Source organism: Scyliorhinus torazame, chromosome 8 (genome assembly GCF_047496885.1).
Source record: "Scyliorhinus torazame isolate Kashiwa2021f chromosome 8, sScyTor2.1, whole genome shotgun sequence".
NCBI lineage: Eukaryota > Metazoa > Chordata > Chondrichthyes > Carcharhiniformes > Scyliorhinidae > Scyliorhinus > Scyliorhinus torazame.
Window position 1 is genome coordinate 138,305,535 of NC_092714.1, and position 13,685 is coordinate 138,319,219.

The 13,685-nt window shown below is 50.3% G+C and overlaps 1 protein-coding gene across 7 annotated transcripts in view; it reads left to right on the forward strand.

Moving 5' to 3' along the window:
- Nucleotides 1-13,685, forward strand: part of LOC140428147 (RCC1 and BTB domain-containing protein 2-like) — a 352,551-nt gene that overhangs the window by 41,423 nt on the left and 297,443 nt on the right. The gene's annotated exons all lie outside the window — the stretch shown is intronic.

The window sequence follows — 13,685 nt, forward strand, 5'->3', positions numbered from 1 at the left end:
CCTTCTCTGAGTCAGATGTTTGTGGGTTCAATCAAATGCTGCTCCGTTGAGATGTTAAACAAGAGTCATTTACCTATTTTTTCTTCCAAAGACGAGCAGAATTTCTTCTGACATTCTAAACAATGTCAAACAACCTTGCTAAAAGCAGATTAACTAACTTTGCGTTCTTTATTGCTGACTTTTGGAATTTCAGTGTACACAGGTTGGCTACTGCATTTGTCCATATATCAATGAAAGTACATTTTAGATGGAATTCTTAAGTATTGTGGGATGATATTAAGACATTTAAGATTCTTGTATAAAAGTTCTCTTGCCCTGTACATACTGTACAAGACTAAACATGAGCATTGGAGTGGTAAGTGATGGTGGCGAAGTCATCATGGAAGACATGGTGGACAATACTGTAACACACTTTAAAGAGCATTGCTGGCTGTGTGTATAGCGGACCCACCTGTTCAGGCTCATGGTCTCCCGATCCCTATTTTGCATGCTTTCAGTCTCCTCTTCCCTGTTTCGAAAGTAGCAGTGTTGGGAATGGAAAACCTGAGTGAATTAAGATCAGTTGATAAGTATGTACCGGTCAGGCAGGGAGGAAGGCGCCGAGCGAGGGAACCGTGGTTTACCAAAGAAGTGGAATCTCTTGTTAAGAGGAAGAAGGAGGCCTATGTGAAGATGAGGTGTGAAGTTTCAGTTGGGGCGATGGATAGTTACAAGGTAGCGAGGAAGGATCTAAAGAGAGAGCTAAGACGAGCAAGGAGGGGACATGAGAAGTATTTGGCAGGAAGGATCAAGGAAAACCCAAAAGCTTTCTATAGGTATGTCAGGAATAAGCGAATGACTAGGGAAAGAGTAGGACCAGTCAAGGACAGGGATGGGAAATTGTGTGTGGTGTCTGAAGAGATAGGCGAGATACTAAATGAATATTTTTCGTCAGTATTCACTCAGGAAAAAGATAATGTTGTGGAGGAGAATGCTGAGCCCCAGGCTAATAGATTAGATGGCATTGAGGTACGTAGGGAAGAGGTGTTGGCAATTCTGGACAGGCTGAAAATAGATAAGTCCCCGGGACCTGATGGGATTTATCCTAGGATTCTCTGGGAGGCCAGGGAAGAGATTGCTGGACCTTTGGCTTTGATTTTTATGTCATCATTGGCTACAGGAATAGTGCCAGAGGACTGGAGGATAGCAAATGTGGTCCATTTGTTCAAAAAGGGGAGCAGAGACAACCCCGGCAACTATAGACCGGTGAGCCTCACGTCTGTAGTGGGTAAAGTCTTGGAGGGGATTATAAGAGACAAGATTCATAATCATCTAGATAGGAATAATATGATCAGGGATAGTCAGCATGGCTTTGTGAAGGGTAGGTCATGCCTCACAAATCTTATCGAGTTCTTTGAGAAGGTGACTGAACAGGTAGACGAGGGTAGAGCGGTTGATGTGGTGTATATGGATTTCAGCAAAGCGTTTGATAAGATTCCCCACGGTAGGCTATTGCAGAAAATACGGAGGCTGGGGATTGAGGGTGATTTAGAGATGTGGATCAGAAATTGGCTAGCTGAAAGAAGACAGAGGGTGGTGGTTGATGGGAAATGTTCAGAATGGAGTTCAGTCACAAGTGGAGTACCACAAGGATCTGTTCTGGGGCCGTTGCTGTTTGTCATTTTTATCAATGACCTAGAGGAAGGCGCAGAAGGGTGGCTGAGTAAATTTGCAGACGATACTAAAGTCGGTGGTGTTGTCGATAGTGTGGAAGGATGTAGCAGGTTACAGAGGGATATAGATAAGCTGCAGAGCTGGGCTGAGAGGTGGCAAATGGAGTTTAATGTAGAGAAGTGTGAGGTGATTCACTTTGGAAGGAATAACAGGAATGCGGAATATTTGGCTAATGGTAAAGTTCTTGAAAGTGTGGATGAGCAGAGGGATCTAGGTGTCCATGTACATAGATCCCTGAAAGTTGCCACCCAGGTTGATAGGGTTGTGAAGAAGGCCTATGGAGTGTTGGCCTTTATTGGTAGAGGGATTGAGTTCCGGAGTCAGGAGGTCATGTTGCAGCTGTACAGAACTCTGGTACGGCCGCATTTGGAGTATTGCGTACAGTTCTGGTCACCGCATTATAGGAAGGACGTGGAGGCTTTGGAGCGGGTGCAGAGGAGATTTACCAGGATGTTGCCTGGTATGGAGGGAAAATCTTATGAGGAAAGGCTGATGGACTTGAGGTTGTTTTCGTTGGAGAGAAGAAGGTTAAGAGGAGACTTAATAGAGGCATACAAAATGATCAGGGGGTTGGATAGGGTGGACAGTGAGAGCCTTCCCCTCGGATGGAAATGGCTGGCACGAGGGGACATAGCTTTAAACTGAGGGGTAATAGATATAGGACAGAGGTCAGAGGTAGGTTCTTTATGCAAAGAGTAGTGAGGCCGTGGAATGCCCTACCTGCTACAGTAGTGAACTCGCCAACATTGAGGGCATTTAAAAGTTTATGGGATAAACATATGGATGATAATGGCATAGTGTAGGTTAGATGGCTTTTGTTTCGGTGCAACATCGTGGGCCGAAGGGCCTGTACTGCGCTGTATTGTTCTATGTTCTATGTTCTAATTTCCAACTCTGCAGTTAATCATGTTGACAGAAAGAATAATCGATTTGTAACCTATGTTTTAAAAAATATTTATTTTTAAAATATCATATTAAACAAAGCCAGCCGAAGCAATTAACCAAAGGTATACAGTAGAACAAAGAGGCAAACCAGCAAACACGTATTAGCTTTAATCCAAAAAACTAAACTCCCTAACAGCTGACGCTGAGTCGATCCTTAAAAAAAAGAAATGAATGGCTGCCACCTCAAGTAGAACCCTTCTGATCCTCTAATGGTGTACTTAACTTTCTCCAAATGAAGAAAAGACATGAGGTCACCCAACCAAACCAAGGCATTAGGCAGAGTGGGAGTCCTCTACCCAGCAAAAAATGGTCTCCGGGCTATCAACGAGGTGAAGGTGAGGACATTTGCCTTCGTCCATGTCTGGAGCATCAGTGAGTTTGACACCTGAAATATGGCCACCAACGGTCATGGATGTAAACCTATGGTGAGTCTATCCGACATGGTGTTAAAGAAAGAACAAAGAACATTACAGCACACCCACCAAGCCTGCGCCGATCCAGATTCCTTATTTAGTCCTACTACTTATTGCCCAACCGATCTGTATCCTTCCATTCCCCGCCCGTTCATGTGTCCATCAAGATACATCTTAAACGTTGCTTTCGTGCCTGCCTCCACCACCTCCACTGGCAACGCATTCCAGGCACCCACCATCCTCTGTGTGAAAACCTTTCCCCATACATCTCCCCTCAACTTTCCCCCAATCACCTTCCCCCACTCACCTTAAACCAGTGCCCCCTTGTAATTAAGTCTTCCACCCTGGGAAAAAGCTTCTGACTATTCACACTGCCTATACCTCTCGTAATTTTGTAGATCTCAATCAGGTCTCTCCTCAGCCTCTGTCTTTCCAACAAAAACAATTCGAGTTTATTCGACCTCTCCTCATAGCTAACATCCTCCAGATCATGCAACATCCTGGTAAATCTTCTTTTCACTCTCTCCAAAGCATCCACGTCCTTCTGGTAGTGTGGCGACCAGAACTGCACGCAATATTTCAAATGTGGCTTAACTAAAGCTTTATACAACTGTAACATGACCTGCCAATTCATGTACTCAATGCTTCGGCCGATGAAGGCAAGCATGCCGTATGCCGCCTTGACCACCTTATCCACCTGCATTGCCACTTTCATGGAACTATGGACCTGATCGCTTCGATCCCTCTGTATGCCAATGCTCCTAAGGGTTCTGCCATTTACCGTATAATTCACACCTCTTATGGGCCAGGGTTTAGAAAACTCCAAAGTATATCATGGAGTTCACCTGACCTACAACTGTTTATTGATTTTGGTTACGATGAGCACAAGGGCCTGCCTTTCAGGTGTTATTGAACAGAGGCCTGAAGCACTTTTAATCAAAAACAAGCTTGATTCTATGAATTTAGTTAACATTTTTATAAACACACACAGTAAGCATTTCTATCAACTACAAACATAAATACCCCACACAGCTACAGTAATCAATGTATCACCCTTAAAAGATTACCCCCTTTAACTGTTCCAATTTAATAACAAGATCCCATAAACCAGTAAACCCTTTTCAAAGGTGTGGCCCAACACAGCACTAAAGACCTGGTATGGATTTCCAAAACAGCAGGTTTGAATTCCTTCCAGAAAGCAATTATTTCTTTTCAAGTTATCAAGTAATCTGGAAACCGCTTTTAAACTGAAATTAGAGAGACTGGTCAAGATACTTCTCTTTCTAAGTACAGCAGCCAAATGTGAAAACGAAAGCAGAAAACTCATCCGCAAAACAGTCCCAAACCAAAGCGAAAGCCAAACCAACTCCCAGAGCCACAGCCCAGCTCCACCCACACAATGACATCACTGAAGCCATGTGATAAGACAAAAACATTTTTAAAGGGACACTCCCATGACACACCTGAATTTGATCTTCCAAAATGCATCACCTCGCATTTGTAAGAATTGAACACCATTTGCCATTTCTCTTCCCAACTCTCCAATCTATCCATATTCTGCTGAAAGAGGTCCAGACGTTTACCAACTTGGTACAAAACCAGAACATATGCGTGCGATTAGCCAGCCCCTGAGAGCAGCGCTCACACTTGTCCTCCATCCCAGAGAAGAATCTGCTCACCCGCACTTTAGTCAGTTGCGTCCTGTGCACCACCTTGAATTGAATCACACTTAGCCGAGCAAATGAGGACATGGAATTGACACTGCGAAGGGCCTCACTCCATACCTCACCATCCAGAATGGGACCCAATTCACCCTCCCATTTCGTCCTCACCTCTCAACAGACGTGACTCTGCTGAGAGAATCTGGCCATATATGCCTGAAATAGTTCCCCCCTCCCTCCCTAAAATAATACCTAAAAAGACTGGAACCAGGCAATTGGAATTTCTCCGGCAACTCCCTAAAACTAGCAAACCTCCCCTCCACGAACAGATCTCCAGACCCTTCACCTCACATGACTTAACGTCAAGTCCAGAACCGCTGGAGACTTCCGGTTGCGGCTATGCCTGGGTAGGTCGCACGTTCGGCAGCTCCCACCGTGAACGGACTTTTGGGCCCTCTTGAGGAGCCCCAGCAGCACTTGGACGACGATTCCCGGTGTGGGAAGGCAGCAGTAAGGTTCCCCCAGCACTGCATGGAGTGGACCAGGAGTGGAGCGGTGAAAAAAGTGATCTTGGAGAAGAGAGGAGAACGGGCGCGAAAAAGTAAGATGGCAGCGGGCGGAGACCAGGCAGCGTGGGCGCAATGGTCGCGGGAGCAGCAGGAGTTCCTGAAAAGCTGCTTTGCGGAGCTGAAAGCAGAGATGCTGGCCCCAATGAAAGCGTTGATTGAGAGGCTGGTGAAGACCCAGAAGGCTCCAGGGACAGCGATTATAGAGGTGCAGCAGAAAGCCTCTGAAAACGAGGACGAGATTCTGGGCCTGGCGGTGAAAGTGGAGGCGCACGAGGTGGGGGGGGCGGGTGGGGGGGAGCGCGTGTGGACTGGGTTACTGCTGCATTGACCGAAGGGGAGCTGGAGGTAAGAGGGCGAGACGGGGCGGGGGTCCTCCGCCTGGGGGGCTGGAGAGTGAGGGAGGCGTGGGCACATGGCTGGCCTAAGAAAGGAGATGGCTAGTCGGCAGGGGGGGGGACGGACGGCGGGCAGTCCCCCGATCAGGCTGATCACATGGAACGTGAGGGGCCTGAATGGGACGGCCAAGAGGGCCCGGGTGTTCACGCATTTAAAGGGACTGAAGGCAGACGTTGCTATGTTGCAGGAGACGCACTTGAAAGTGATGGATCAGATGAGGCTGAGAAAGGGATGGGTGGGGCAGGTCTTTCATTCGGGGCTGGATGCGAAGAATAGAGGGGTTGCAATCCTGGTGAGTAAGCGACTGTCGTTCGAGGCGCTGAATATTGTGGCTGATAATGGGGGTCGATATGTGATGGTGAGTGGTAGGCTGCAGGGGACCCGGGTGGTGCTGGTGAATGTGTATGCCCCAAATTGGGACGATGCAGGGTTCATGAAGCGCATGCTGAGTCGGATCCCGGATCTGGAAGCGGGGAGCCTGATAATGGGGGGGACGACTTTAATACGGTACTGGACCCGGCACTGGACTGATCCAGGCCGAGGTCGGGCAAGAGGCCAGCTGCGGCCAAGGTTCTCGGGGGGGGGGGGGTTTATGGATCAGATGGGGGGAGTGGATCCATGGAGGTTTGCGAGGCCGGCGGCCAGAGAGTTTTCTCTTTTCTCCCACGTGCATAAGGCCTATTCACGGATAGACTTCTTTGTGGTGAGCAGGGCACTGATTCCAAGAGTGGAGGGAACGGAATATTCGGCCATAGCGATTTCGGACCAAGCCCCGCACTGGGTGGAGTTGGGGGAGGAAAGGGACCAGCGCCCGCTGTGGCGCTTGGACATGGGACTGTTGGCAGATGAGGAGGTTTGTGGGTGGGTCCGGGGGTGCATTCAGAGATACATAGTGGCCAATGATAATGGGGGAGTACCGGTTGTGTGGTTTGGGAGGCTCTGAAAGCGGTGATTAGGGGAGAGTTATCTCTATTAGGGCTCACAGGGAGAAGAGAGAGGTCGGAGAGGGAGAGGTTGGTGGGGGAGATATTAAGGGCGGATTCCCCTGAGGAGGGGCTGCTGAAGGAGCGACGGAGCCTCCAAACGGAATTTGATTTGTTGACCACTGGGAAAGCTGAGACCCAGTGGAGGAAGGTGCAGGGGGCAGTATATGGAGAGAAGGTGAGCCGGATGCTGGTGCATCAGCTACGCAAGAGGGAGGCGGCGAGGGAAATTGGAGGAATCTGGGACAGAGGAGGGAACATGGTGCGGAGTTCGGCTAAAATAAATGAGGTATTCAGGGATTTCTATGGGAACCTGTATAAGTCAGAACCCCCGGAGGGGTGGGAGGAGATGCGGCGGTTCCTGAGAGTGGCGGAGGGGCAAGTGGAAGGCCTGGGGGCCCCGATTGGGATAGAGGAGCTGGTTACGGGGTTGGGGAGCATGCAGGCGGGCAAGGCCCCCGGGGCCTGATGGGTTCCCGGTTGAATTTTACAGGACGCTTGTGGATCTGCTGGGTCCGCTGCTGGTGAGAATCTTCAACGAGGCGAGAGAGGAAGGGATTCTCCCCCCGACAATGTCTCGGGCGCTGATCTCGCTGATCCTTAAGTGGGACAAGGACCCACTGCAGTGTGGCTCGTATAGGCCGATCTCGCTCCTTAATGTAGATGCCAAGTTGCTGGCAAAGGTCCTAGCCACAAGGATTGAGGATTGTGTCCCGGGAGTGATACACAAGGACAAGACTGGGTTTGTGAAGTGCAGGCAGTTAAATGCAAATGTGCGGAGGCTCCTGAATGTGATTATGATGCCCTCGGAGGGTGGGGAGGCAGAAGTGGTGGCGGCAATGGACGCGGAGAAGGCCTTTGATCGGGTGGAGTGGGAGTACCTATGGGAAGTGCTTGGCAGATTTGGGTTCGGATAGGGGTTCATAGGGTGGGTCAAATTGTTATACCAAGCCCCGGTGGCGAGCGTATCTACGAACCGGCGGAGATCAGAATATTTTGGGTTGTACCGTGGGACGAGACAGGGGTGCCCCCTGTCCCCTCTGTTGTTTGCTTTGGCAATTGAGCCACTGGCCATGGCGTTGAGGGAATCTAGAAACTGGAGAGAGTTGGTCCGGGGAGGGGAGGAACATCGGGTCTCGTTGTATGCTGATGACCTGCTTTTGTACATCGCAGATCCAGTGGAGGGGATGGTGGAGGTCATGCGGATCCTTAGGGAGTTTGGGGACTTCTCAGGCTACAAGCTTAACGTGGGGAAGTGTGAGCTCTTTGTGGTGCATGTGAGGGGCCAGGAAAGGGGGCTGGAGGAGCTGCCGCTTAGGAGGGCGGAGAGGAGTTTCTGATATTTGGATATTCAGGTGGCCAGGAGTTGGGGGGCCCTGCATAAGCTTAATTTGGCGTGGTTGGTAGACCAGATGGAGGAAGACTTTAGGAGATGGGACGTGTTGCCACTCTCCCTGGCGGGCAGGGTGCAGTCCGTTAAGATGACAGTCCTCCCAAGGTTCCTGTTTGTGTTCCAGTGCCTGCCCATCCTCATCCCCAAGGCCTTTTTTAAGCAAGTAAGCAGGAGCATTATGGGGTTTGTATGGGCAAGTAAGGTCCCGAGGGTCAAGAGGCTGTTTCTGGAGCGTAGTCGGGACAGGTGTGGCTGACGCTACCGAACCTGTGTAGTTATTACTGGGCAGCCAATGTGGCAATGATTCGGAAATGGGTAATGGAGAGAGAGGGAGTGGCGTGGGAAAGATTAGAGGCGGCGTCACGCGTGGGCACTAGCTTGGGAGCGCTGGTGATGGCACCTTTGCCGCTGCCGCCGATGCGGTACACCACGAGCCCAGTGGTGGCGGCGACACTGAGGATCTGGGGGCAGTGGAGACGGCACAGGGGTGAGTTGGGGGCCTCAATTTGGTCCCCAATACGGAATAATCACAGGTTTGCACCGGGCAGGATAGATGGCGGATTTCTAAGCTGGCATCAGGCGGGAATTAAAAGGATGGGGGACCTATTTATCGATGGGGCTTTTGCTAGCCTGGGGGCGCTGGAGGAGACATTTGGGTTACCCCCTGGAAACGCTTTTAGGTACATGCAGGTGAGGGCGTTTGTGAGAAGGCAGGTAAGGGAATTATCGCTGCTTCCTGCACGGAGGATTCAGGACAGGATGACCTCGGGTGTATGGGTGGGAGAAGGCAAGATCTCGGCGATCTATCAGGAGTTGCAGGAGGCGGAGGAGCTGAAGGGCAAGTGGCAGGAGGAGCTGGGCGAGGAACTGGATGAGGGCTTGTGGGCAGAGGCCCTGGGCAAGGTTAACTCCTCATCTTGCGCCAGACTTAGCCTGATCCAGTTCAAAGTGGTTCACAGGGCACATATGACAGGGGCGAGGATGTGCACGTTTTTTGGGGTGGAGGACTGATGTGTGAGGTGCTCGTGAAGCCCAGCAAATCACGCCCATATGTTCTGGGCATGCCCAGCGCTAGAGGGGTTCTGGAGGGGCTTCCCAAAGGCTATGTCCAAAGTCTTGGACACTCGGGTAAAACCGAGCTGGGGGATAGCAATATTCGGGGTATCAGATGAGCCGGGAGTGCAGGAGCCGAAAGAGGCCGGAGTTCTGGCCTTTGCGTCCTTGGTAGCCCGGAGGAGGATCCTACTAATGTGGAGGGATGCGAAACCCCCAAGCGTGGAGGCTTGGATTAATGACATGGCAGGGTTCATCAAATTGGAGAGGATAAAGTTTGCCTTGCGAGGGTCTGTGCAGGGGTTCTCAGGCGGTGGAGAACATAATCTTTTAACATTCCTAGACTTTCTTGCGGAAAGTTAGGTGGAGGTCAAGAGCAGCAGCAACCCGGGGGGGGGGGGGGGGGGGGGGGGGGGGAGTTTTTTTTTGGTTTGTTTTTATTATTGTAAGGGGAGTTTGCCCCATTTTTGTTCCTGGTTTGTTAGATAGTTTAATGTTTAGTGGTTTAAGTTGTTGGAGGGGATGGCGTAAGGCCCATATGTTTGGGTTGGTTTTTCTTATGTATATTTTCTTTCCATTTTGGAGTGTTTTGTAAAAATTTATTTAAAACCTTGAATAAACATATTTTTTAAATGAAAGTCCAGAACTGCTGGCAGAAAAAGGTGGTTGTTGCAGATGGGGGCTAGCGAAGACTGGGAACAGTGCTTCAAATGCTGCCTGAACTGATTTCAAATTCTCAGGTGAAGACCACCATTGGATTCAGGGTAAGTCTCACCGGAGAGAAAGGCAGCAATCTAGTAACAATTGCGCAAAGGCTAGAAACAGTGCAGGAGCTTGCTTCCATTTGATCCATATGGAGCCAGGATCGCTGAACCACAACAGTACCTTCGGAATATTGGCTGCCCAACAGTTAAACAATAAATTGGGTAGAGCCAATCCACCTGACTGTCTATCTCTTTGGACTCCATGGATCTTTGGAGTCTTATCCGCCCAAATAAAGGAGGACTTTAATTTGTTGAGTTTAACAAAAAAAGGACTTGGGGAGACATTGAAAACGCAGCACGTTCATTCTAATACCTGCCTCAGCCTCTGAACCCTGCTCGCCAAAGATGGGGGAGTTTATCCCACCTCTGCAAGTCTGACTTGTCACTGTCAACCAGATTAGTATAACTTAATTTAAGAAGTGAGGCCCAATTATGAGCCACCCGAACCCTCGGATGACTAAAGCTAGTCTTGGCAAGGTGAAAGGGCGAAAGTCCCCAGTTGGACTTTCCTCCGTGGGGGTTGATCGGGGAACATTCACTCTTTTTTTAAAAATATATATTTTATTGAAGTTTTTCCAAACAAAGATTTTCCGTTTTTACAACTTAATAAAGGAATATACATTAAACGTTATTTAAATAATATATTAAACTAACAACAGGTGGAAAAAGAAATAAACAAAAAGCAAATAACAACTAACTAAGAAAAACAAGAACACGGAATAATCCTCCCCCCCCTTCCCCCTCCCGCCCTGGGTTGCTGCTGCTGTCTTTTCTGTTTTTCCATTATCGTTCCGCGAGATAGTCAAGGAACGGTTGCCACCGCCTGGTGAACCCCTGAGCCGATCCACTTAACGCATATTTTATTCGTTCCAGTCTTATGAACCCTGCCATGTCGTTTATCCAGGCCTCCACGCCCAGGGGCTTCGCTTCTTTCCACATAAGTAGAATCCTTTGCCGGGCTACTAGGGACGCAAAGGCCAAAACGTCGGCCTCTTTCGCCTCCTGCACTCCCGGTTCTTCTGCAACCCCAAATATAGCCAACCCCTAGCTTGGTTTGACCCGGACCCCCACCACCTTTGAGATCACTCTTGTCATACCCTCCCAGAACTCGTGCAGTGCCGGACACGACCAGAACATGTGAGTGTGGTTCGCCGAGCTTCCCGAGCACCTCCCACACCTGTCCTCCACCCCAAAAAACCTGCTCAGTCTTGCTCCCGTCATATGCGCTCTATGTAGAACCTTAAATTGAATCAGGCCAAGCCTGGCACACGAGGACGAGGAATTTACCCTACTTAGGGCATCTGCCCACAGCCCCTCCTCAATCTCTTCCCCTAGCTCCTCGTCCCATTTTCCCTTCAGCTCCTCTACCATCGCCTCCCCCTCGTCTCTCATCTCCCTGTATATTTCGGACACTTTACCTTCTCCAACCCATGCCCCCAAAATCACTCTATCCTGGACCCCTTGTGGCGGGAACCGCGGAAATTCCCTCACCTGTTGCCTCGTACATGCCCTCACTTGCATGTATCGGAAGGCATTCCCTGGTGGCAACTTATATTTTTCTTCCAATTCTCCCAAACTCGCAAACGTCCCGTCGGCAAACAGGTCCTTCAGCTTCCTAATTCCTGCTCGCTGCTAACATTGAAATCCCCCATCTATCCTCCCCGGGACGAACCTGTGGTTATTCCTTATCGGGGACCACACCGAGGCACTCGTCACTCCCCTATGTCGTCTCCACTGCCCCCAGAACTTCAAGGTCGCCACCGCCACTGGGTTTGTGGTGTACCTTTTCGGGGAGAATGGTAGCGGCGCCGTCGCCAGCGCTTTTAGGCTCGTTCCCTTACAGGACGCCATCTCCAACCTTTTCCACGCCGCACCTTCTTCTTCCCTCATCCACTTACAAACCATCGCCACGTTGGCGGCCCAATGGTAGTCACTCAGACTCGGCAGTGCCAATCCCCCTCTGTCCCTACTGCGCTGCAGGAACCCCCTCTTTACCCTCGGGATCTTTCCCGCCCATACAAAGCTCATAATGCTCCTGTCTATTTTTTTGAAAAAGGCCTTTGTAATCAGGATGGGGAGGCACTGAAACACGAAAAGAAACCTCGGGAGGACCACCATTTTAACCACCTGTACTCTGCCCGCCAATGACAGGGGCACCATATCCCACCTCTTAAAGTCCTCCTCCATTTGCTCTACCAATCGCGTCAGGTTAAGTTTATGTAGGGTTCCCCAGTTCCTGGCCACCTGTATCCCCAGGTATCGAAAATTCCTTGCTACTCTCCTCAGCGGCAGAGCATCTATCCCCCTGCCCTGTTCCCGGGGTGCATCACAAAAAGTTCGCTCTTTCACATATTTAATTTGTATCCTGAGAACTCTCCAAACTCCGAGTATCTGCATTACCTCTGGCATCCCCTCTACCGGGTCCGCCACATATAGCAGCAAATCGTCTGCATATAGTGATACTCGATGTTCCTCTCCCCCTCTAAGCACCCCCCTCCACTTCTTAGAGTCCCTCAGCGCTATGGCCAATGGTTCATTTGCCAAAGCGAACAGTAACGGGGACAGGGGCACCCTTGTCTTGTACCCCTGTGTAGTCGAAAGTACCCCGATCTTTGCCTGTTTGTAACGACGCTTGCCACCGGGGCCGCGTACAAGAGTCTAACCCATCTAATGAACCCCTCCCCGAACCCAAATCTCTTCAGCACCTCCCACAAATAGTCCCACTCCACCCTATCGAATGTCTTCTCTGCATCCATCGCCACCACTATCTCTGCCTCCCCCTCCGGTGGGGGCATCATCATCACCCCCAGCAACCTTTGTACATTGGCATTCAATTGTCTCCCCTTAATAAACCCTGTCTGGTCGTCATGTACCACCCCTGGGACACAATCCTCTATCCTTGTCGTCATCACTTTGGCCAGCAGTTTGGCGTCTACGTTTAGGAGGGAGATGGGCCTGTATGACCCGCACTGCAGCGGGTCTTTGTCTTGTTTCAGAATTAGCGATATCGTCGCCTCCGACATTGTCGGGGGTAATGTCCCCCTTTCCTTAGCCTCATTAAAGATTCTTGCCAAAAGCGGGGCCAACAGGTCCATATACTTCCTATATAATTCCACCAGGAACCCATCTGGTCCCGGGGCCTTCCCTGCTTGCATGTTCCCAATTCCTTTGATCACCTCATCCACCTCAATCTGCGCCCCCAGACCTCCCACCTCCTGCCCCTCCACCCTCGGGAACTCTAGCTGGTCCAAAAAGTGTATCATTCCCTCTTTCCCCTCCGGGGGTTGGGACTTGTACAGCCTCTCATAGAATGTCTTGAACACCTCGTTCACTTTCCCTGCTCTCTGCTCCATCTTTCCCGTTTCGTCCCTAACTCCTCCAATCTCTCTCGCCGCCCCCCCTCTTCCGAGGTTGTTGGGCCAGCAGCCGGCTCGCCTTTTCCCCATATTCATATTGCATCCCCTGTGCCTTCCTCCACTGTGTCTCTGCCTTTCCCGTGGTCAGCAGGTCAAACTCCGTCTGTAATCTTCGTCTTTCCCTGTATAGCCCTTCGTCTGGGGCCTCCGCATACTTCCTATCCACCCTCAAAATTTCCCCTACTAATCTCTCTCTTTCTTTACCCTCTTGTTTCCCCTTGTGGGCCCTGATGGAAATCAGCTCTCCTCTAACCACCGCCTTCAGCGCTTCCCATACTACTCCCACTTGGACCTCCCCATCGTCATTGACCTCCAGGTATCTTTCGATACATCCCCTCACCCTTCCGCATACCCCCTCGTCCGTCAGTAGTCCCATGTC